Raw genomic sequence first — 25,728 nt, 5'->3', positions numbered from 1 at the left:
TGTGTATATATTTTTAGGTGTGATTTTATTAAACCACCATTTCCTTGAAATATGTGGAACATTTCACAAATGATTCCAAATAATTCTAATCCTTTCCTATGACAAGTCACCTGAGACATGCAAAACTTTTCTTACTTAAAATTCACCTGTTTGAGTGTTTCTCAACTCTTACAAATTATTTTGAGGGTTTATTCTTTTTCTTCATAGTTATTTTCTTAGAATCTATCATGCTGCTTAGTGTTGGGTGTGTGTAAAATAAACAGTGGGATGAATGAATGAACAACCTCTGTTTTGCATCTTTTGTTAGGTTAATTAGCTTTTTAAAGAAAATGAGACTGGACTAAACAGAGGAGACTTTGAAGTGGGAGAGAACATGTGAGCAAAAACATGGAAATAGGAAGGAGCAACTACCATTCAGCCACAGAGTGATAAGATGGATCCCAAGGTGGAAATCAGAGTGAGAGTAAATGATGAAGTAGAACATAGTAAACATGGTATTTTTGGTGGGAGGAAATAAGGCAGTGGTGAGGAAGATAAATGGAGCAAGAGAAGAGAGAGAAAAAATTAAATGTAGATATGTTGTCTGTTGCAAAATGCTTCATTTGCTCTTCCCATGCTTAAAAGTCCAACCTGCCTAGAGACATTTGACGGCCATATGATGAAGCTGCCCCATTCTCATAATGAGGTACTGCGTGTGTGCTCAGTCAGTTGTCACGTCCAACTCTTTGTGACCCTGTGGACTGTAGCCCTGCAGGCTCCTCTGTCCATGGGGCTCTCCAGGCAAGAATACTGGAGTGGATTTCCTTGCTCTCTTTCAGGGGATCTTCCCAACCCGGGGATCAAACTTGAGTCTCCAGCATTGCAGGTAGATTCTTTACCCACTGAGCCACCTGGAAAGCCCTGTAATGGGGTTAGTAAGCCATTATTATTGGGGCTGGCAGAGTAACATCCACTGATGTGCAAAAGATTCAGAGAATATGAGCTTTGTGGCTTTATAATCAGTACTTAGACATCCTTTAATCATCTTATTCAAAACAGGTCAAACCCAGATAATGTCAGCACCTTCTTTGTTTCCTTTATGGCACTGAATCAAAATTTATAATTATTTGTTTTACCTCTTGATTTTATTTTCCTGTCACTCCATTGGGTGGTAGGCTTCATGAAGTCAAAAACTGTTTTTCATGTTCACTATAATATCCCTAGAAACACATACAGTAGTTTCACAATATTAAAGAAATAAAGGCATGAATGAAGTGGACACTCACACAGTAGAATTTGGAGACTAAGCATATATAAGATTGCATGCAAGTCTTTTGTTTTGTGTTCAGCTGGAAAGCAAACCTTGTCACACTGAAAAACACAACAGAAATTTTCAAAAGTGATTAAAGCAAGCCAGAATACAAACTACAATAGCATTCACTGAATGGCTTAAGGGGCTGCCAGCAAATCCATTAGAAACCTTGTTTATAGAGCATTATAATTCTGACATGAAGAAAAAAAACTCTTCAGGATGAATTGTTTCTTATAAAATACCTGGAAAATGGATTTTCTCAGTTAAAGCTTTATAACAATTTAAAAATATTTTATAAATTCAGCATGTTCTATACATGTCCATGCTTCTTTTTCTTTCATCTTTCTAATTCTAATAAAACTTGCATTGTTTATAGAAAATCCTTTTTCCATGAACTTTATTTGATGAAATGACATCCTTGCTATTTAATATGATAATTAGTATTAGAAAATTGCAAAAATAGAGAGGTAAATACAATTCTTTGGAGTAAACATATTAGATTTGGATCCCAGCTGTGTGATTTTATGCAAGCTATTATCCTCTCGGAATTTTAGTCTCTATTTCTGATAAATGAAAGTAATAAAGCAATTTGCTGGCATTCTCACAAATAACATACATAGAATCTTGGGTATAAACTGTGATACCAATCTATGGGAGCTTGTATAAAATAATCTTAAATTTTAATTTAGTTTTTAATTAAAAAACAAAAAATAGTGGGGAAGGGGGACAGAGAATTAGCATTTTTTAGTATTCTATTACAGGCATGCTGTTGGAGTTATTTCATTTAATTCTTCACATATCACCTTTCTCTATTTTTTATCCTTTTGGGAAATCTATAGACTTCATTACCTCATTCTGTTTTCTAGGTCATTCAGCATTCATGTCTCTTTTTCTTTTAAATATTTTAAAATCCCTTCAAATATGTACTCTAGTCTGCTTTTTTGTTTTGTTTCAGATAGAACTGTGAGTCACAAATTAGCTCTTCAACTGTTACTAATCAGCTTCCCAATGAGTTTCAAACTTCAATTACAGTATCAGTTATTTCTAAATTTTCTTTAACGTTCAAATATGCCAACCAGTCCATCCTAAAGGAGATGAGTCCTGGGTGTTCATTGGAAGGATTGATGTTGAAGCTGAAACTCCAGTACTTTGGCCACCTGATGCGAAGAGCTGACTCATTTGAAAAGACCCTGATGCTGGGAAAGATTGAGGGCAGGAGGAGAATGGGACGACAGAGGATGAGATGGTTGGATAGCATCACTGACTCAATGGACATGGGTTTGGGTGGACTCTGGGAGTTGGTGGTGGACAGGGAGGCCTGGCATGCTACGGTTCATGGGGTCGCAATGAGTCAGACACGGCTGAGCAACTGGACTGACTGACTGACTGATGTCTCATATGTATTTAAGCCCTTCTTTAAGAGCAAGTCATTTAAAACATATTCATTTTATAACCTTTTAGAAAATTGTTTGAGTTCAAATTTGCTTTCAACAAATACCTTGTTGTAGCCTTCTCCTGGTGAATAGATCAGTTGTATCCTGAGAGTGCTGCCATAAAATAATTAAAAGACTAAAACCCTAAATCCTTTGTGTTAACACTCTAAAATGAAAGTGTTAGTTTCACAGTTGTGTCCAACTTTTGCAGCCCTATGGACTACAGCATGCCAGGCTTCCTTGTTACTCAATAACTCCTGGAGTTTGCTAAAACTCAGGTTCATTGAGTCAGTGATGCCATCCAACCATCTCATCCTCCATTACCCCCTTCTCCTGCCCTCAATCTTTCCCAGCATCAGAGTCTTTTCTAATGAATTGGCTATTTACATCAGGTGGCAAAAGTATAGGAGCTTCAGCATCAGTCTTTCCAATGAATATTCAGGATTGATTTCCTTTAGGATTGACTGGTTGGATTTCCTTGCTGTCCAAGGGACTCTCAAGAGTCTTCTCCAACACCATAGTTTGAAAGCATCAATTCTTCAATGCTCAGCTCTCTATGATCCAACTCTCACATTTGTGCTTGACTACTAGAAAAATTATAGCTTTGACCATATGGACATTTGTCAACAAAGTGATGCCTCTGCTTTTTAATATGCTGCCTAGATTTGTTATAGCTTTTTTTCCAAGGAGCAAGCATCTTTTAATTTCATGGCTGCAATCAGTGTCCACAGTGATTTTGGAGCTCAAGTAAATAGTCTGTCACTGTTTCCATTTTTCCTTATCTATCTGCTATGAAGTGATGAGACTGGATGCCATGATCTTAGTTTTCTGAATGTTGAGTTTTAAGCCAACTTTTTCATTCTCTTTTTTCACCTTCATCAAGAGGCTCTTGAGTTCCTCTTCACTTTCTGCCATAAAGGTGGTGTCATCTGCATATCTGAGGTTATTCATATTTCTCCACAGTCTTGATTCCAGCTTATCCTTCTTCCAGCCCAATATTTTGCATGATATACCCTGCATATAATTTAAATAAACAGGGTGACAATATACAGCCTTGACATACTCCTTTCCTGAATTGGAACCAGTCCATTGTTCTATGTCCAGTTGTAACTGTTACTTCTAGACCTGCATACAGGTTTCTCAGGAGGCAGGTAAGGTGGTCTGATATTCCCATCTCTTTAAGAATTTTCTACAGTTTGTTGTGATCCACACAGTCAAAGGCTTTGGTGTAGTCAATGAAGCAGAAGTCGATGTTTTTTTGGAATTCTCTTGGGTTTTCTGATCCAATGGATGTTGGCAGTTTTATCTCTGGTTCTTCTGCCTTACCTAAATCCAGCTTGTATATCTAGAGGTTCTCGGTTCATGTATTGTTGAAGCCTAGCTTGAGGATTTTGATCATTACCTTGCTTTGTGAATTGAGTGCATTTTGTATGGTAGTTTAGACATTGCCTTTCTTTGGGATTTGTATGAAAATGGGCCTTTTCCAGTCCTGTGACCCATGCTGAGTTTTCCAAATTTGCTGGTATATTGCGTGTAGTACTTTAACAGCATCATATTTTAGGATTTCAAATAGCTAAGCCTGAATTCCATCTGCAGAGGAATTGATGCTTTTGAACTGTGGTGTTGGAGAAGACTCTTGAGAGTCTCTTGGATTGCAAGGAGATCCAACCAGTCCATTCTAAAGGAGATCAATCCTGAATATTCATTGGAAGGACTGATACTGAATCTTAAACTCCAATACTTTGGCCACCTGATGAGAATGGACTCAGTTGAAAAGATCCTGATGCTGGCTAAGACTGAAGGCAGGAGGAGAAGGGGACAACAGAGGATGAGATGTTTGGATGGCATCACTGACTCAATGGATGTGAGTTTGAGTAGGCTCTGGGAGTTGGTGATGGACAGGGAAGCCTGGCATGCTGCAGTCCATGGGGTCAGACACGACTGAGCGACTGAACTGAACTGAACTGAATTCCATCACCTCCTCTAGCTTTGTTTTTAGTAATGCTTCCTAAGGCCCACTTGACTTCACATTCCAGGATGTCTGGCTCTAGGTGAGTGATCACACCTTTGTGGTTATCCAGGTCACTATGACCTTTTCTGTACAGTTCTTCTGTGTACTCTTGCCACCTCTTCTTAATCTCTTCTGCTTCTGTTAAGTCCCTGCCATCGCTGTCCTTTATTGTGTCCATCTTTGCATGAAATATTCTCTTGGTATCTCCAATTTTCTTTAAGAGATCTCTAGTCTTTCCCATTCTATTGTTTTCCTCTATTTCTTTGCATTGTTCACTTAAGAAGTCTTTCTTATCTCTGGTTGCTATTCTTTGGAACTCTGCATTCAGCTGCGTATATCTTTCCCTCTCTCCTTTGCCTTTTACTTTTCTTTTCTCAGCTCTTTGTAAGGCCTCATCAGACATCCATTTTAAATCCTTTATTTCCTTTTCTTGGAAATGCATGCATCTAAAAGAGTAAAAGGCATTGTTCAGAAAATACACATTTTGAAGATAAATGATGTTTTTCAAGCTAGAAATCTCAGACATTATATTTCTATTAATTTCTGAAGAAATAATAGGATCTTTTCTGTTATTTGCTTATATATTGGTATAAGTTGCAAAGATGAATTCTTTGACCTATAAGCAAAGGTTTCAATTGTGATTGAAATCATCAAACAATTTCAACATGTCTGTATTTCTGTAAATATTACTGGAAACTGGAGAATTTAAGATAGCATATATATTTGCATATGCTAATAACCATAATCAAAAATGAAACTCTTGCTTAAAAGGACATTTTAGTAAAAAAGCATCACAACACATAAACTTGAAAATTGGAAATTACAGGAGCTTGAATTTAACTATTAAAGATTGAGTTTACCAAAGAATGAAAGGCTGGTTTGCAGATAGTGAATAAGGAAAATTAAAACCCAAGAAAAATATTTTTCTTACTCAGGTCCACATTCACATAAAAAATTCCAGTGTTTTAATGTTAAAGTGAATGTCTTTCCATAATGAAAATAATGTGCAATTTCAATGCTGTTTTAAATAATTACTAATATTAACATGCTGTCAGAGTTGGTATGAATATATTAATAATTGGTATAGTCATTTCAGAGAGTACTTGGCAGTACTTAGTGAAAGTAAATATGTGTATTTCCTAGAATCCTAAATCTAACCCTGGGTATTCTTACTTTAAGAAGCTCTCACATAGGTGCACAAAGTGGCTTAAAGAATATTTATCATCCAGATTGGATGGAAGCCAACCTGGTAGCTATTCTAGGGGGAAGTATAAGTAAAATGTAGTAGGTACATAAAATGGAATATTATATAGAAGCTAAAAAAATAAAAAGAAAATTAACCAAATTTACTTATAGCAACATGAGAGAGTCCTCACAACACATCATTACATGCAAGGAAAGTAAGAAACTGAATGAGATATATCAGAAATAAAAAGGAAATTTAAAAGACACATAAATAAATGTCATATCTTACTTATACACATGTATGCAAATAAACATGAAACTTACAGATAAATACACAGCAGGGTAAAAATGCATGTTAAGACACAAATAAGCTTTGTAAAGGCAAAAGAAGAGAAAATGGTATAAAGAAATAGAAACGCAATTAAGTAGCTAACCAGAGATTTTGGAAAGACTGAAAATAGTGTATAATGAACTGAGACACACACAACAATTCTATACAGCACATTAACAAATTAGTGAGGATATGGAGAAGAATGAGACGTTTGTTATGTACAAGTCATCAAGATATAGGATTCTATTTTCATCTGTAGGATGATGATCAAGTAAATAATCGACAAATAAGTTAAACAATAAATGCTGATGTATATGGTACTATTTATTTTTAATTTTTCTGTTTGTTATTCCAAACTTTATGCAAAAATTATTTCTATAATCATGGAAGTGATGAAGGGGGAACTGACCTGAACCATTCTTTCCAAGAGAAAGCAAGACTTTAGTGAGAAACTGAACCCATTAAAAAGTCAATTGTATTTTATACCAAAAACAAAAGGAACAACAGAAAGATTTTTGTAAACTTTGAGAAGTATTACTTTTTACCATAAAAATAACCTAAAGAAAATCTGTATACTTAGTGTTATATTCTCAGGAAAAGTTTGCAGATACACTGCTCTATGATGTTCAACTTGTGCCCTGAGTGCTATTCAAAATGAACTGAAAGTCTTAAGTTGCTTACAGTTGTCTTTTTAGTCATCAGTTTCCTGATTCTTAGTTTTTAAAACTCTTGGTGATTTTTCATAAAAACAGTATTTTTCCTCCTGGAATAAAAGCTTTTAATTGATTAGGATTTTTAATTCAAATATCTAGCCTTTGAAGCAAAGATCAGAACAACAAAAGAGTAAAATCTTAGGATAAAGTTTCAAAGTTAGAAAATCTCATTGTCCTCTTCAAAGAGGGAAAAAAATGAAAGTAAAGAAAAAAAGGTAAAGGTAGGGAGAACATGAATTAAAAGCTTCTAGGATGCTTCAGAAATGTCAAGTGATTTTTCACTTTAATTTTGAGGCCAAATAACCTCAAGGAGCTTTGTTAGAAATTGTTATCTTAGAAAACCAAGGGAAAATAGAGCAAATATGGCAAACAAATCTATTACTCCTTTGGTCAAACTGGAATTAGAAATAAAAGTATTAAGTTTTTCTTCAGTTTGAAATTTGGAAAGCATTCAGTGTCCTCTTTGGTCATTTTATTTAGAACACTCCTCTTTGGGATGTACATTAATTTTAAAATTTAATGAGCTGAGGTCACATTGGTTACAGGAGAACAGTTAAGCCAAAGATACATTAAAAGAGAAGACTCTTTTTAAAATCATTCTCTGTGCTGCATCACTCTTGGCAAGACAACCAGTATCTCCTGTGCAAAGACTACCCACATTAAAATGACAAAGACCAGACACGTATTTAATAGCACATAATTGAATTAATTATCCACTTCCCTCCAAGAGGCAATCAGGACTAATCCCATCATTCCCTTTACAAAAACACAGTCCTTTCTGGACTTTGGAAGCCCAAGGTTCAGTGTTCATCCTTTATCACCTAGACACACAACTCTGTAAGCTTTATACAACCTCTAACCTGGCATGTTCATACATTCAAGCTTGATGCTCAAATTCTTTCTCCATAGCTCAGGCTTACTACTAAACATAGCTCATATTAACATAGCTCATTATTAAAGCTCATTGCTTCATCATTCTCTTCTTTTAAGGTTCAATTTACCTTCTTGCTTGAATTAAAATTTCGCTCTTTGAAAATACTACTTGCCCTTTGAGTATTTTTGAATAGTGGCTGTATTTTTTCTCACCCCATGTGCCATTGGACACAGCAGGTGAGTACATAAACTGCTTGCTCTTCACAATTGCTTTCACACAGTTTTTCTTCCTACTTCCCATATATGCCAGTTCCATTGGAATGCATATAATCAGATAATAACCAGCACTAACCTTTACTGCAATCTTCTTCTGTCCTTTTGGGGAGTCCTTCTACATTTGTTGAAAATTTTGCTTAATCTTCTTCCATCCAAAAATTCTCTCTCCCATATCCTGTGTCTCATTAACCTCCAATTATCTTGTCTTCTAATCCATATCAGCTATCCACTTTTGGAAGTTTATTTTTATTAAAGTATAGTTGATGTATTACACATTAATGTATTGTATATCAGCTACCCCTTTCTATGATCAGACCATTGATGCTATTATTTGCAGTAGCTGCATTCTTATTTTCAAGCATTGCATAGACTACCACATTTACCAGTCATTTCTCCACTGTGAGCTCCAGTCCATCGACACAACTACCTTAGCTCTTTGTTTTGTTCCTTTCCTCACCTTCCTTCATGACTGGCTTTGCTTTAATAGACCGGTCACAGTCTTCACTCTGTTTGGTTTCCCCTTTCTCCCTTCAGTCATATCAACTTGACAAGACCTCAACACTGAGTTCTATTTAACTTTCCATCTACCTAGTACCTATAATGTGACTGTGTGTGTGTGTGTGCTCAGTCGCTCAGTTGTGTCCGACTCTTTGCGACCCCATGGACTGTAGCTCACCAGGCTCCTCTGTCCATGGGATTTTCCAGGCACAAATACTGGAGTGGGTTGCCCTTTCCCTCTCCAGAGTGTCTTCCCAACCCAGGGATCAAACCTGCATCTCTGGCATCTCCTGCATTGACAGGCAGATTCTTTACCACTAGTGCCACCTGGGAAGCCCATGATGCAACTGGAGAAAAACAAATATCCAGTTTGCCTGATCTCACTGTAAATCCTAAGAGATGATGCTGTGCTCAATACGCCAGCAAATTTGGAAAACTCAACAGTGGCCACAGGACTGGAAAATGAATGTCAGTTTTCGTTCCAATCCCGAAGAAAGGCAATGCCAAAGAATGCTCAAACTACCACACAATTGCACTCATCTCACATGGTAGCAAAGTAATGCTCAAAATTCTCCAAGCCAGGTTTCAACAGTACGTGAACTGTGAACTTCCAGGTGTTCAACCTGGATTTAGAAAAGACAGAGGAAACAGAGATCATATTGCCAACATCCTCTGGATCATCGAAAAAGCAAGAGAGTTTCAGAAAAACATCTATTTCTGCTTTATTGACTGTGCCAAAGCCTTTGACTGGGGAAGGAAATGGCAACCCACTCCAGTATTGTTGCCTGGAGAATCCCATGGACAGAGGAGTGTGGTGGGCTACAGTCCATGGGGTCACAAAGAGTCGGACACAACTGAGCATACGGCACAAGCCTTTGACTGTGTGGACCACAACAAACTGGAAAATTCTTAAGGAGATGGGAATACCAGGCCACCTGACCTACCTCTTGAGAAATCTGTATGCAGGTCAGGAAGCAGCAGTTAGAACTGGACATGGAATAACAGACTGGTTCCAAATCAGGAAAGGAGTACATCAAGGCTGTATATTGTCACCCTGCTTATTTAACTTATACGCAGACTACATCATGAGAAACGCTGGGCTGGAAGAAGCACAAGCTGGAATCAAGATTGCCAGGAGAAATATCAATAACCTCAGATATGCAGATGACACTACCTTTATGGCAGAAAGTGACGAAGAACTATAGAGCCTCTTGATGAAAGTGAAAGAGGAGAGTGAAAAAGTTGGCTTAAAGCTCAACATTCAGAAAACGAAGATCATGGCATCTGGTCCCATCACTTCATGGCAAATAGATGGGGAAACAGTGAGCGACTATTTTTTTTAGCACCAGTCATGTCCTCTGGTAGCTGGCTTAATAGCATCTACTTCTTGTATCACATTTTCCTCTCCTGCTCATGTTCACTGGATCCTCCAGTAAACTACTTGCAATTGATTCCTTGGCATGGTGTCTGCTTCTGCAGAACTCCAAAGTAAGATGGATTTTAAAAAAAATATATTTTGATAATCACTGTCTATTAACTCAACTATTTATTTTACATTTAATACAATTGCTGATAAAAGGACTTAAATCGGTCATCAGCTATTTGATGTTTGTGCCACCAATTCTGGACTTTTTTGGTCTGTTTTATTTTAAGGATGTTTAAATATTCTACCTCTCCCCATTCGTTCCTTAGCTTTTAAGTGATTTTTTAGTCATTACAGCATGCATTTTGACATATTTATATCTGCTATAAATGAGTGATACTTTTATCATTTCTTATAGCAAGCATTTTATTGAGAAGTTTAGGTGAGTTAAAGCTCAGAGTAACCCAATGAGGACCAAGGTGTAACAGCAGCCTTGATTATTGAGAGGAAAAGAAAGGGAACAACACCAGCCAAATTGGGAAGTTTGCAATGTCCATCATCCTTACACTCATACTACGGCCTTTTCCTTTCGATTGTTCAAAAGTGATCAATACCATCTATTCAAATTTTCAATTTATAAGAGTAACTAATGTCCTGGTAACTATAACTCTGTTGCAGAGATACATACTTCAGTTTTTCAGAATTTGATGACATTAAATTACTGAAACAAAAAACCAACTCCATTTGCTCATTTCCCACACTTATCAGAAGTCTTTTCTTTATAACATAGATTTTCATGTAAATTTGTTCTAGGAGCAAATTCATTGATTAGGCTAATGCAAATGCATGTCACACTAGATAATACATAAATAATATATCAAATACATTTTCTCATTGGCACTGGTCCCAGATCTTTCCTTGTGACTAAGATGTAAATTCCTTATGACGGCTTAAAATGTTTACATTGCAGGCACTCATATCAAAGAGAGTCAAAGATTTAGGTTAAGAGAATAAATTTCTTCCTAATGACATTTCAAGAATCAGTAAGAAATGGTGAATTTCGGCAATGAAAATGATTTGAATTCATATCACCTGGTCACTTTCTCTACCACTATGTAAGATTTATTTTGATGATTTGAGGGAAAAGTAATTGAAGTTCCAGTGATAGTACAGAATTGGATTCTCTTCTGTTGCTAGCAAACTGTGGGGCATGGGAGATATTACAATTTTTATACTCTTGAGCTACTGTCAAAGTGTAAACTTTATCATATATGTGAAAAGGTATTAAGCAAATGGGCCTTTGAAAATATGGCCACCTTTTTCTTCTTTTTCTATAAATTGAACTGTGGTTGATTTACAGTGTTTCAGGTCTTCAGCAATCTGATTCTTTCAGTTTCTTTTCCATTATAGATTATTGTAAGATATGGAATAGAGTTCCCTGTGCTATACAGTAAGTCCTTGTGGTTTATCTATTTTATTTATAGTATATATATGTTAATCTAAAATTTCTAATTTATCCCTCCCCTTCCCCTTTCAGCCATTTTTGTTTTTCATTCTACTCATTTATGTCTTTGAGTCTACTTACGTTTCATAAGTACACTTGTAGAAGTTATTTTTTAGATTCCACATATAAGTGATGCCATATAATAATTTGCCTTTGTCTGACTTACTTCACCTAGAATAATAACCTTTAGGTCCATCCATGTTGCTGACATTACTTCATTCTGTTTTATGGCTGAATAGTATTCCATTGTGTGTAACACCACATCTTCTTTATCCTTTCATATGTTGACGGACACTTAGGTTGCTTCCATGTCTTGGCTATTCTCCATAGTGGTACTATTTACATTGGGGTGCATATATCTTTTCAAATTAGAGTTTTCATCTCTTAAATATACGTCCAGGTGTGTGGGAGTACTGGATCATATGGTAGCTCTATTTTTAGTTATTTGAGGAAACTTCATACTGTTTTCCATAGAGAGAACACCAATATACATTCATACCAACTGTGTAGGAGGGTTCTCTTTTATCCAAATCCCTCTCTAGCATTTATTGTTTGCAGACTTTTTAATGATGGCCATTCTGACTGGTGTGAGGTGGTAACTTATTGAAGTTTTGATTTGTATTTTTCTAATAATTAGAGATGTTGAGCATCTTTTCCTGTGCATCTTGGGCATTTGAATGTCTTCTTTGTAGAAATGTCTATTTAGGTCTTCTCCCTATTTTAAAATTATTTTTAAATTTTTGATCGAAGGTAATAGCATTACAGTATTGTGTTGGTTTCTACTACTGCCTATTTTTTTCATTGGGTTTTTTGTTTGTTTTAAACAACAGCCACATGAGCTGCTCATAAATTTCAGAGACTAATCGTTTATCAATTGCATCATTTGTAAATATTTTCTCACATCCTGTGGGTTGTCTTTTTGTTTTGCTTATGGTTTTCTTTGCTGTGCGAAAGCGTTTGAGTTTTATTAGGTCCCCAATTTTTTATTTTTTATTTCCATAACTCTAGGAGGTGGGTTAAAAAAAAAAAAAGCATTGCTGCAATTTATATCAAAGAGTGTTCTGCCTATGTTTTTCTTCCAAGAGCTTTATAGTATCTGGTCTTATATTTAGGTCCTTAATCCTTCTTGAGTTTATCTTTGTTTATGGTGTTAAAGAATGTTTTAATTTCATGTTTTACATGTAGTTGTCCAGTTTTCCCACCATCATTTATTGATGAGACTGTCTTCCCTCCATTGTATAGTACACTGCAGCTTTGTACTATAGTCTGAAGTCAGAGAACCTGCTTCTTTCAGCTCCATACTTCTTAAGATTGATTTGGCTATTCAGAGTCTTTGCGTCTCCATACAAATTTTAAGATTTTCTTTTCTAGTTCTGTGAAAAATGCTGTTGGTAATTTGGCAGGGATTGCACTGAATTTATAGATTGCCTGGGTAGTTTAGTTATTTTGACAATATTGATTCTTCCAGTCTAAGAACATGGTATATGTTTTATCTGTCATCTCCAGTTTCTTTCATCAGTATCTTACAGTTTTTGGAGTACAGGTCTTCTGTCTCCCAAGGTAGGTTTATTCTTAGGTATTTTATTGTTTTTCATGTGATGGTAAATGGAATTGTGTCTTTAATTCCTCTTTTTGGTCTTTTGTTTTTAGTGTATAGAAACACAACATATGTCCCCTCCCTCTACTTGTGGCTGATTTATGTTGATGTTTGGCGGAAACCAACACAATTCTGTAAAACAATCATCCTTCAATTAAAAAAAATTAAAATTAAAAAAAGAATAAGAAACAGATTTATGTGTATTAATTTTGTATCCTGAAACTTTACTGAATTTGTTGATGAGTTCTAGTAGTTTTCTGGTAGCATCTTTAGGATTTTCGGTGTATAGAATCATGTCATCTGCAAAGACTGACAGTTTTATCTTTTCATTTCCAAGTTGGATTCCTTTTATTTCTTCTCTGGTTGCCATGGCTAGGACTTCTAAAACTATGTTGAATAAGAGTGGCAAGAGTGGGCATCCTTGTCTTGTTTCTAATCTTACAGGAAATGTTTTCAGCTTTTCACCACGGAGTATGATGCTAGTTATAGGTTTGTCACAGTGATGGTGTTTTAAATGCTAAGTCGTGTCCAAGTCTTGCAACCCCATTAACTGTAGCCTGCCAGACCCCTTTGTCTGTGGGATTCTCCAGGCAAGAATATGGAGGGGGTTGCCATGTCCTTCTCCAGGGGATCTTCCTGACCCAGAGATCGAACCCACATCTCCTGCATTGCAGGCAGATTCTTTACAAACTGAGCTACAAGGGAAGTCCAAGGTTTGTCATACCTGGTCTTTATTATGTTAGGTATGTTCCCTCTCTGCTCACTTTCTGTGTACAGTGTTGGATTTTATTTAAAGCTTTTTTGCATCTATTGAGATGATCGTATAGTTTTTATTCTTCAATTTGTTGGTGTGGAGTATCACACTGATTTCCAGCTATTGAAAAATCCTTGCATCCCTGGAGGTAAATCCTACTTAATCATGGTATATAATCCTTTTAATGTACTGTTGGATTCAGATTGATGATACTTTGTTGAGGATTGTTGTGTCTGTTTTCATCAGTGATATTGGCCTGTAATTTTTGTAGTATCTTTTTCTGGTTTTGGTATTGAGGTAATAGTGGCCTCATAGAGTGAGTTTGGGAGTATTCCTTCTCTGCAATTTTTTGGATTAGTTTCAGAAGGGTAAATATTAACTCTTCTCTCAATATTTGGTAGAATTCACATCTGCTTGAACTTTGGTTTGTTAGAAGTTTTTAAATCACAGTTTCAATTTCAATACTTGTGAATGGTCTGTTCATACTTTTTCTTTATTCCTGGTTCAGTCTTGGGAGATTGATTACACCTTTCTAATAATTTGTTCATTTCTTCCAGGCTTCCTGTTTTATTGGCACATAGTGACTTGTAGTAGCGTCTTATGATCCTTTGTATTTCTGTGGTGTCTGTTGCAATATCTCCTTTTTCATTTCTAATATTATTGATTTGAGCCCTCTCCCCTTTTTCTTGACTGGTCTGGCTAAAAGTTTATCAATTTTGTTTATTTTTCAAAGAACCAACTTTTAGTTTCATTGATCTTTTCTATTGTTTTCTTCATTTCTAGTTTATGTATTTCTGCTCTGATCTTTATGGTTTGTTTTCTTCTACTAACTTTGGATTTTGTTACTTCTTCTTTCTCCATTTCCTTTAAGTATAAGGTTAGGTTGTTTATTTGAGCTTTTTCTTGCTTCCTAAGGTAAGGTTGTGTTGAAACTTCCCCCTTCGAACTATTAATACTTTTGCTGTGTCCCATAGGTTGTGGGTCATTTTGTCTCTAGGTAAATTTTTTAATCTCCTCTTTGATTTCTCCAGTGACCCATGGTTATTTAATTGCATATTGTATAGTCTACACGTGTTTGTGTTTTTTACCATGTTTTTTTCCTTGTAGTTGATTTCTAACTTCATACCATTGTGGTAGGAAAAGATGAATGTTATGATTTAAATTTTGTTAAATTTACTGAGGTGTGCTCTGTGGCCCAGCATGCATCAGTTTTGGAGAATGTTCTATGTACACTTGAAGAATATGTGTTTTGCTGATTTTGTATGGAATGGTATGTAAATATCAAATCCATCTGGTCTAATGTGTCATTTAACGGCTGTGTTTCCTTATTGGTCTTCTATCTGTTGTTATAAGTGGGTGTTAAAATCCTCCACTATTGTTACTGTTGATTTCCTCTTTTGTGGCTGTTACCCTTTGCCTTTTATATTGTTGTGCTCCTATGTTGGATGCATATATACTTACAGTTGTTATATCTTCTTCTTGGATTGATCCCTTGATCATTACATAGTGTCCCTGTCTCCTGTAACAGCCTTTATTTTAAAGTTTATTTTGTGTGATATGAGTATTGCTACTCTAGCTGTCTTTTGTTTTCTATTTGCATGGAATACCTTTTTCTATTCCCTCACTTTCATTCTATATGAGTTCCGAGAGCTGAAGTGGGTCTCTTGTAAACAGCATATATATGGGTCTTGATTTTATATCCATTCAGCCAGTCTGTCTCTTTTGGCTGGAGCATTTAATCTACATTTTTAAGGTAATTAGCAACACACTTGTTCCTGTTGTCATTTTCTTAAGTCCTGGATTTATTTTGTAAGTCTTTTTTTCCTTCGCTTCCTCTTTGGTTCTCTTCTTGTAATTTGATGAATAATTTTAGTGTTGTTTGGAGTCCTTTTTTTGTATGTATTGTAGATTTTTGACTTTCAGTTACCTTGATGTGTGATTTAGCAGTCTGTGTATAATCAGTATTGTTAGTTGGCTGATCTTTTAATTTCAAATGCTTTTCTGATAGCCTACATTTGTGCTCTCCTTTACTCACCAATTGCTTGTTTTGATATCATATTTGTGTGCAGATGATTTCCTACATTTACTTTATATTTGCCTTTACTGGTGAGCTTTTCCATTCATATGTTTTGCTTGTTTGTTTCTAATGGGAGCCTTTTCTTTTCCATGTAAGGAAGTTCATTTATTTGCTGATAATTTTTGAAGACGCTTGTTTTGAAGACTTTTTGAAGACTTTCTCTATATCACGAGATCATGTGTTGTAGGATTTTTAAAATTGTCTTTGTCTAGTTTTAGGATCAGAGTAGTACAGATCTCATATGGTGTTCTCTCTTTTATGAAAGAAGTTGTGTTGAATTGATGTTAATTCTTTAAATATTTGACAGAATTTACCAAGAAGATCATCTTGCCTGGAAATTTCTTTTTCAGGAGCTATTTAACTATACATTTAAATATTTTCAATATTTAAAATACTATTTGTTGTCTATTTCATGTGTGAGTTTTGGAATTTGTGACTTTTGAAGAACTAGTTGATTTATTAAAAGTAATTTACGTATTTTTATTTTGGCTGTGCTGGCAACTACTGAAGCCCGTGCATCTAGAGCGCATGCAATATTTTTGCTGGATATGGAATTATTGGTTGATCGTTCTTTTCTTGTAGCACTTCAGATATACTGTTCCTTTTCCTTTTGGCTGTACGCTTTCTTATGAGAAATCCAAAGCTGTTTCAGTCATTGTTCCCCTCTAGGTAATGTCATTTAAAAATATCATCATGATTGTTTTTCTTTGTCTTTAGTATTCAGCAGTTTTATTATGTGTTTGAGTATGCATGACTTTGAGTTTATCCAGTTTGGGACTCATCAACTTTAATCAGTAGGTTCATACCTTTTACCATATTGTGGTTTGTGTTTGTTAGTTCCTCAAATTTTTTATGTGAACTTCAGGTTTTTTGTTTTTTGTTGTTTCCTATCTGCAGTGACAGGAATTTTTTGTTATTGTTCCCCAAGATCATATTTTTATTGCTTTGCTTTCAGTTGCTGTGCTCAAATAATTTTTATTGACCTGTCTTTAGGTTCACAAACTTTCCTCTATCATCTCAATTTTTGTTATTGAACTTGACTATTAAATTTTTTTAGTTTTTTATCAGATTAAAAATTATATTTGGTTCTTTATATTTTCTCATTCTTTGAGATTTCTGTATTTTTTGTTTCAAGAGCATTCACTCTAAAATACTGAAACATATATGTAATACCTGCTTTAAAGTCTTCCGATAATTTTAATATCTGTGTCCTGTAAGTGTCGCTCCCTGTTATTTCTTTGTTTACCAAGTAATTTTAAATTGTTGCTTGAACAGTTTGAACATTTTTTTTCTGAAAATGTGGGGCTTATTTAAATCCTATGGAGAATGTTTACTTTATTTTCCTCATTTAGCTCAGGCACTTGACTTGTTTAGGTTCAGGCCACAAACTTTGACTAGTCATTTTTGTGGTGTGATTTCAATCTCAGTTCTACTTTGAAAGGTTTTGCAATGTTAAATGTATCTGTTCCAGGAGTGGACTGCTCAGTGGCTACTCTGGGACCTGGGTGGTGATTTCTCCCATTGCTCAGTTGCCAAAGACTATGGAGTGCTTTTAAGATCAGACCCATGCATATTCAGCTTTTAAGTAAGGCTGACAGTTTATAAACAATGTTAAGGAGTCACTTTTATGAATTCCGTCTTGTTTTTTCTCCTCATACTTTATGATTCTTTGAGCCACCTCTTTTCTATACTCCAGCCAGAAAGCTGGAATTTTATTTACCCTGATCTGCTACATATTTCCCATGGTATTCTCTGTATCTGGGAGCATTAAAAAAAAAAAAAGAAAAGTCTACATGGAGGAAAAAGGCAATAACATTTTGTCCCATCCTCTTTGGAAGACAGTTTTTCTTATCATACAAGAAGATCATGTTTGTTCAGAATTTTAGCCTCCATAGGCCTCTATTTTCTGCCACTGTTGGTGCCACCATTGCCAGACCATGAGACTGGAGAAAAAAGAAAAGAAAAATGGAGATATTTCACTCATTTTTTTTTTTTAAACAATTAGGAGGTACTTTGTCTCTGAGCCAAAACTAAAGAACTTCTGGAGTTCATTGTTGTTGTTGTTTTTGGGGGGGTTGTCTTTGGTTGAGATCATGGATATTAAAGAAAAAGATACACTAATCAGTAGTTTGATAGTACTTTGAAATCTTATACTCCTTCCACTGTACTATTATTTAATTCTCCATTTCTTAAATAGCTGTTCCGTGCATTCTGTACATTTTCCACAAGTGCGTTTAGTGGAAAAGACAGGATGAATTGTCCTTACTCCTTCTTCAATTCAGTTCAGTTCAGTTCAGTCGCTCAGTCATGTCTGGCTCTTTGTGACCGCATGGACTGCAGCACACCGGGCTTCCCTGCCCATCACCAACTACCAGAGCTTACTCAAACCCATGTCCATTGAGTCAGTGATGCCATCCAACCATCTCATCCTTTGTCCTCCCCTTCTCCTCCTGCCCTCAATCTTTCCCAGTAGCAGGGTCTTTTCAAATGAGTGAGCTCTTCACATCAGGTGGCCAAAGTACTGGAGTTTCAGCTTCAGCATCAGTTGTTCCAATGAACACTCAGGACTGATTTCCTTTAGGATGGACTGGTTGGACCTCAATGCAGTCCAAGGGACTCTCAAGAGTCTTCTCCAACACCACAGTTCAAAAGCATCAATTGTTCAGAACTCAGATTCTTACCCAGAAGCAAAGTCTCAGGGAAAAGCTTTTTTTTTTTTTTTTAATGTAGGTGTTTAAGTGCTGTTGGGATCTTATTTTTATATACTTCATAACTCTTTTTAAAGAGTGGATTAAAAAAACACATGAAAGATTTCTTTTTGGTATTGATTAGTTTTTCTCTGCTGTCCTGAACTCTTTCATGCTGTAAGATCAGCAAAAACGAATTGATTATTTGAGGGATAATCATGCCAGTACTTGGCATCTCTTTAGCTTTAGCTCATCACTGTACCTAAAAAGCCCAGCACTACCTACTGTTCTTCAGTGTTTAAAATTATCCCTATCAAAATGGGTTAGAGATAGTCACAGAAACTTGAAGATGAATGTCACCTGAAGAACACTTAACTCTTCAGAGTTTGTGTTCAGTTTAATGTTAAAATCTTTATCTACATAATATATGACAATAAGCCCAGTGCATGCCACAGTGCATGACATAAAGCAGATATTTAAAACATATTTGCTCAACTTTTTGAAAGAATAAACCAATGCATTCAACTCTTTGATCATATATTGAATTGTTTTGTGTGTGTGTGTGTCAATAAGACACTAAGATGAATGGAAATAAAAAGATAACTAAGATATGTTTCTGACAACCAGAAACTCTCACAGTGGCTAGCCAGACACACAAAAAACTTATTATAGGGAAGAATTAAAAAGGTATGTTGAAGAAAATTTTATCAGAAGGAAAAATAAAATATAAGTTGAGGTAAAAATATCTTTGTTGAAATCAAATTAAAAGGTCATACACAATCTTTCTGATTGAATTCTGTGTAATTCATGGGAAGAACACTGGGGTCAGGAAACATGAATTCCTTTTTCTAGTTGTGCTGTTATGTGTGTCTCTGATTTTACCATCTGTCGTCTATTCTTTTTCATATCTGGAAAAAAAGAGACTTACTCTTGCCTGGAAAATCCCATGGATGGAGGAGCCTGGTAGGCTACAGTCCATGGGATTGCTAAGAGTCGGACACGACTGAGCAACTTCACTTTCACTTTTCACTTTCATGCATTGGAGAAGGAAATGGCAACCCACTCCAGTGTTCTTGCCTGGAGAATCCCATGGATGGAGAAGCCTGATAGGCTGCAGTCCCCGGGGTCGCACAGAGTCGGACACGACTGAAGCGACTTAGCAGCAGCAGCAGCTGATGCTTATGGTCATTCATAGCACGAAATTTTATTTTGTTATTTTATGTAAAAATTCTCTATCAAGAATTAATAAACACTGACATTTTGTAATTTTCACTTCAGATTTTTTTTAGATAATATAAAACATCATAGGTAAAGTTAGATTGTCCAATGCTCCCTTCTCAACCTCCCTCCCTAATAGTAGTTACTATATTGCTTTTTCAGAAACTTGGTACCTAATTTTATTGTGGTAATCACCCTGATATCCCAAACTATATTATGAGATGGTAAGGATATATCTACTAAGTAGTTATACTTTAAAGTTGATTCATATCTTTTTGGTCCAGGTTTTAATGTTTTGACTACATGTTTCATGTCCACATTTTAAAAATATTTTACATAACATTTTATTCATCACACTGAATACATTTCAGTAGCTTGATTTTTAGAGGAACAAAGCAATCTTTTCATTCAAATGTATGTATTGGAGATTTATCCTTAAGGAGAAACATAATCAAAATGATTTATTGAATCAGTTCAGTTAGGTCACTCAGTCATGTCCAACTCTTTGCGACCCCATGAATTGCAGCACTCCAGGCCTCCCTGTCCATCACCAACTCCCAGAGTTCACCCAAACTCATATCCATCTAGTTGGTGATGCCATCCAGCCGTCTCATCCTCTGTCATCCCCTTCTCCTCCTGCCCCCAGTCCCTCCCAGCATCAGGGTCTTTTCCAATGAGTCAACTCTTTGCATGAGGTGGCCAAAGTACTGGAGTTTCAGCTTTAGCATCATTCCTTCCAAAGAAATCCCAGGGCTGATCTCCTTCAGAATGGACTGGTTGGATCTCCTTGCAGTCCAAGGGACTCTCAAGAGTCTTCTCCAACACCACAATTCAAATGCATCAATTCTTCAGTGCTCAGCTTTCTTTACAGTCCAAGTCTCACATCTATACATGACCACTGGAAAAACCATAGCCTTGATTAGACAGACTTTTGTTGGCAAAGTAATGTCTCTGCTTTTGAATATGCTATCTAGGTTGGTCATAACTTTCCTTCCAAGGAATAAGCGTCTTTTAATTTCATGCTGCAGTAACCATCTGTAGTGATTTTGGAGCCCCCAAAATTAAAGCCTGACACTGTTTCCCTATCTATTTCCCGTGAAGTGTATTTATTGAGTAGTATAATACATTATAAGAATATATCATAATATACCTACCTACCACCTTTGTATTTATCCCCCCCTAGTATGGATGTGAGAGTTGGACTGTGAAGAAGGCTGAGTGCTAAAGAATTGATGCTTTTAAACTGTAGTGTTGGAGAAGACTCTTGAGAGTCCCTCGGACTGCAAGGAGGTGCAACCAGTCCATCCTAAAGGAGATCAGTCCTGGGTGTTCATTGGAAGGACTGATGCTAAAGCTGAAACTCCAGTACTTTGGCCACCTCATGTGTAGAGTTGACTCATTGGAAAAGACTCTGATGCTGGGAGGGATTGGGGGCAGGAGGAGAAGGGGACGACAGAGGATGAGATGGCTGGATGGCATCACTGACTCGATCGACGTGAGTCTGAGTGAACTCTGGGAGTTGGTGATGGACAGGAAGGCCTGGCGTGCTGTGATTCGTGGGGTCGCAAAGAATCAGACATGACTGAGCGGCTGATCTGATCTGAGTATTTTTTTTATTAGAAATCATGCATACATCCTTTACATCCTTGGGTCCATATGATGGATTCTCTAACACATATTTAGAACTAAGATAGCTGGATCCTAGCTCAAGTATATTTTGGTGTTTATTAGACATTGGTAAACTGCTGATTTCTTCACATACTTTCTGATTCTTGTTTCTGACTTATAATTTTAGGGGTGTGAATTAGTATTTCATTCTCTAGAGGTTTTGGGTCAACATCTTTCATAACCCTAGGTAAATCCCACACTATTCTGGTTTACTAAGAATTATTTATTTGCTAGTTTTTCTTTTTTTATATAGTTCATAATATTTCTTTCTTAATTTTGTTGACCTTATTAGACTGTTATGTCAGTGAGAAACAGGGTGCCATGGTTTGCTTTGGGCAGTATTGCACCCATTTTCTCAGTCTAATTAATAGCATCCCCTTCGATTCATAGGAGTGTCTTAATTTAAATGATAGAAACTGTGGAAAGATTTAAAAACACACACACAAATATTTCTTAAGTAAAAAAAAAAAAAAAGTTTTATTTAATCAAATCTTTTTTGAAGTTATTGATACGATCATACATTTTTTATCTTCCATTAATGTGCTTAAACAGATTATGTCATGAAATACTCTGAAATGTAGCAATTCGTATGTTCCTGAAATTGTTTGGAAGTCCTTGGTGGTAAAAGCTTATTGTTAAAGACCAAGAAGCCACAAAACAGGGCTCATCACTTGCTTTGTGCAGGGCGTGTCATTCATTCACACAAGCACACTAGAGAGTCAGTAAAGTAGAAAACATGCATACTGAGAAAGCAGAGGGTGCTAGAGCTCTGAGTGTTCCTACCTTGTCCTGAAGATCCCAGAAGAACCCCCAAGATGATAGCTTATGTGAACGATGTCAGATTTGTGATCTCCGAAGATTTAGCTTTGCGACCAGACACCAGACTTGATCACTTGAGAGCTTTTGTGTAGCAGAATTTAGTACAGAGTTTAAACTGAGTTGTTGGTTGTGTAATTATAAGTTCCTGGCTTAAAGAAAAAAAGGTTTTATGTGACTAAGACTAAGGAATGTAGAGAGAGAGAGAGAGAAAAAAAAGAAAAGACATTTGTCCTTTCCTCCTCCTTGAGAATTCCAGACCTCTATCTCCTGCTTGAGAGCCCCAGACCCTCTTCTCCTCCTCGGAGACTTATCAACCTGCCTAGGAATTGACTCTCTCATCAGCTCAGTGTTAGAAATCCATCTGCAATGCAGGAGATACAGTTTCACTCCCTGGGTTGGGAAGATTCCCTGGAGAAGGAAATGGCAACTCATTCCAGTATTCTTGCCTGGGTAATCCCATGGAGAGAAGAGCCTGGCAGGCTCTAGTCCATGGGGTCACAAAAGAGTCGGACATGATTTAGTGCCTGAAAAACACCAAGAATCTGACATTGTTAAATTTGGATTGTGAATATATTATTTAGAATTTTTGTATTTCTATTCATCAGTGAGATTTATTTCTGATATTATTCTTGTCTAGTACCTAAATTTTGGTGGTCTCATTAAAATAAGAGTTTGACGTCTCTGTTTGCAGAGAAGTTTGGAAACTTTCTAGTGTTTTCTGAATTGAAATTATAATTTACCAATATATTTCAATAATGGTATTAACCAATAGTCTGAAAAAGGTTGTAGATATTGTACTTACCTTTGCTGAACCTCAGTTTCTTTATGGTGATACTACCAAATCAGCTTTGTATGTTTCCTATAAGGACCAAATTATATAACATAAGAAGCATATGTTTGATTTAAACATTAATTAAAATTTATATGTAAAATAGACAGCCAATGGGAATTTGCTGTATGACTAAGGGAACTCAAACCAGGCTCTATAACAACCTAGAGGAGTGGGATGGAGAGGGTGGTGGGAGGGAGTTTCCAGAGGGAGGGGAAATATGTATACCTATGGCTGATTCATGTTGATGCTTGGCAGAAAGCAACACAATTCTGTAAAGCAATTATCATTCAGTTAAAATATAGACCAAAAAAAGCACACATACACACAGAGTAAAAATGTAGAATGCTAACAGATTGAGAATTTTGACTGAATGTCTATAAGATGATGACTTTAAGGCATAGAAGTTTTGGCATAACCAATCAATGGAAATAATTCAGAAACTAAGAGGAACGGTAGGAACTTGGTTGTTTAACCAGTGTTCAACCAGCCTCTCCCATCCAGAGGTTTTTTTATGAAAGGACACTGGTGTAGGTTTTATGTTTATATTTAGGCATGAATTTTCATGGCCAAAGTCAATCTAACTATAATGTGGATTGATTTTAGGTACAGCACTGTTTATTTTAGGCATAGCCCTCTCTATAGTATACCTGCCAAAGGCCAAAAACAAACAAACAGCGAAGTTGGATTTCACGTCAAGCCAAATGGTTTTAATTTGTTAACATTTTGAAGTAGCAACTATAGTTCTGACTGAGAAACAAAATGCCCCCAGGAGACATAAAATTCTGTTAAATATATTTACATTGTCACCCAGGATGTATTTGGACCATCTTATTCTCTCTCCAAATGCTATGTGCTGAGAAAGTACAAACTGAAATAGTTTCCTAAATAAAAACAGATCATGGTATCTTAGTCACACGTTATGTTCAAAAGCCTGTTGGGAATTTAGAGGTTGCTGTGATCAATAGCCCTGAATTCCAGGTCAAGGGAACTCTTAATCATCTGCCTCTATTAAATTTGGAAAATTTACTCTCTCTGCCTCATTTTATACATATGTGAAAGTGTGCATGCATATCAGATAACTGCCTTTCTTCATAAGATTTCTATGAAAGTCAAATATCAGTCTTTATTGTACAATGAAGGAATGAAACTAGTACATGAAGATATTAACTAGGAAGATTGTGACAAATAAGCCTCAGTTTTTCAGTGGCTTAAATCTTGAAATTTTTAAAGTTTTTATTAGTGACTATTATTTAAATTAAGACACCTCTGTGAGCGAAAGGGGAAGCTATTAATTCTACTGTGGAAGTGGGCACAGCAATCCTGGGCACCCTGTTTCTCACTGTCGTAACAGTCTGAGACAGGTGTTCTTGGTCAGGTGACTTTTTCCCAGTAGTGACCCAGAGACTAAGTTCCTCCTTTTAGATTTTGGCTCTGTCAACTTTCGTCTGTGGATTACAAAACCATTCTAACGGCAGTCATATGCTAGTAAACAGCTTCCCAAAATGAAGAAAAGAAAAAAGAGCTCTAATGTGTAATATTTGCTGATTTCTTTTGTGTAAGTATTCTCACCATAATAAACCTCAAACTGCCAAAAACTTATCAACTGGCTCAAATACGTCATCAATAGGCTTTTGTGGACTGTAGAATCTAACTTCAGAGTGTCACTGACACTATGTCTTCAGTCCAGTCAGCTGGAATGGGAAGAAAGCAGAGAAAATTATGTGCGGGTGATTTTTTACGGGCCAGGCCTTGAACGTGAGCTTATTATGATGACTTGCAAACCTCTGGTTAGAATTCAGCCACAGGCAGTGACTGTGATATGTGATCTGTGTATCCAGGAAGAAACAACTGGGGAACATTAAGCAGAAAGCATGCCTCTGCCACAGCTAGGTGATCTCAGGGACTATCCCTTATTAAATACCATAAAAACAGGACTAGGAATCTCCAGTTTTCTGTCCTCAAATACTGCAAACACTCAATCTTACATGTACTTCAGAGGAGGATTGAGTAATCACCTCTAAATGAAAATGCAGAAGGTGGCCTGGACATACTGCTATGCAGTAATTTTAGAAATAGTTGTCTTTAATTATGGCTTGATAGAATTACCCTATATGTATTACTCATAAAGCAGCTATTTTGTAGTTTCTATCAAATACTAAGACACTGCCTTGAAATTTAGAAATCAAGAGGTGTCCAAAGTGCATTTTAAGAAATATTTATTTGGCTGCATCATGTGGGATCTTTTGCTGTGGCACAGGGATTCCCTAGGTGTGGGGCATGGACTTAGTTGCTCCACAACATGTGGGATCTTAGCTCTCCAACCAGGGACCAAACAAGAGCCTCCTACACTGTAAGGCTGATTCTTAACTACTGGGACACCACACCCCCAGAGTGCATTTTTAACTTTGAAATTTGTTTACATCTAGTGTCTCTACTTGAATCACTTTGTGGTAAGGATGGAATTGACAAATCTGAAGTAAGAATCAACAACAAAAGGTTTCACTGGTAGCTCTACTCCAATGGCAGTAGTGAAGAAGTAGAACAAAATTACGCTCTCTCTTGTTCTGATAATTTCCACATGTCAGCTTCAAAAGTGAA

At 36.3% G+C, this 25,728-nt stretch overlaps 1 protein-coding gene across 48 annotated transcripts in view; it reads left to right on the top strand.

The window, feature by feature from the left end:
• Window positions 1-25,728, top strand: part of LOC129623048 (uncharacterized) — a 367,755-nt gene that overhangs the window by 127,472 nt on the left and 214,555 nt on the right. For 6 of the 48 annotated variants that reach the window (XR_008700290.1, XR_008700286.1, XR_008700280.1 and 3 more), the window contains one exon: window positions 22,032-23,181. The exons of the other annotated variants lie outside the window; for them this stretch is intronic. The gene's annotated coding sequence lies outside the window, so the exon portion shown is untranslated. Of the gene's footprint in view, window positions 1-22,031; window positions 23,182-25,728 lie in introns of those variants that run through there. 48 annotated transcript variants of the gene reach the window in all.

Source organism: Bubalus kerabau, chromosome 11 (genome assembly GCF_029407905.1).
Source record: "Bubalus kerabau isolate K-KA32 ecotype Philippines breed swamp buffalo chromosome 11, PCC_UOA_SB_1v2, whole genome shotgun sequence".
NCBI lineage: Eukaryota > Metazoa > Chordata > Mammalia > Artiodactyla > Bovidae > Bubalus > Bubalus kerabau.
The sequence above is the reverse complement of the archived record's forward strand: the minus strand, read 5'-3'. Positions and strand labels throughout refer to the sequence as shown.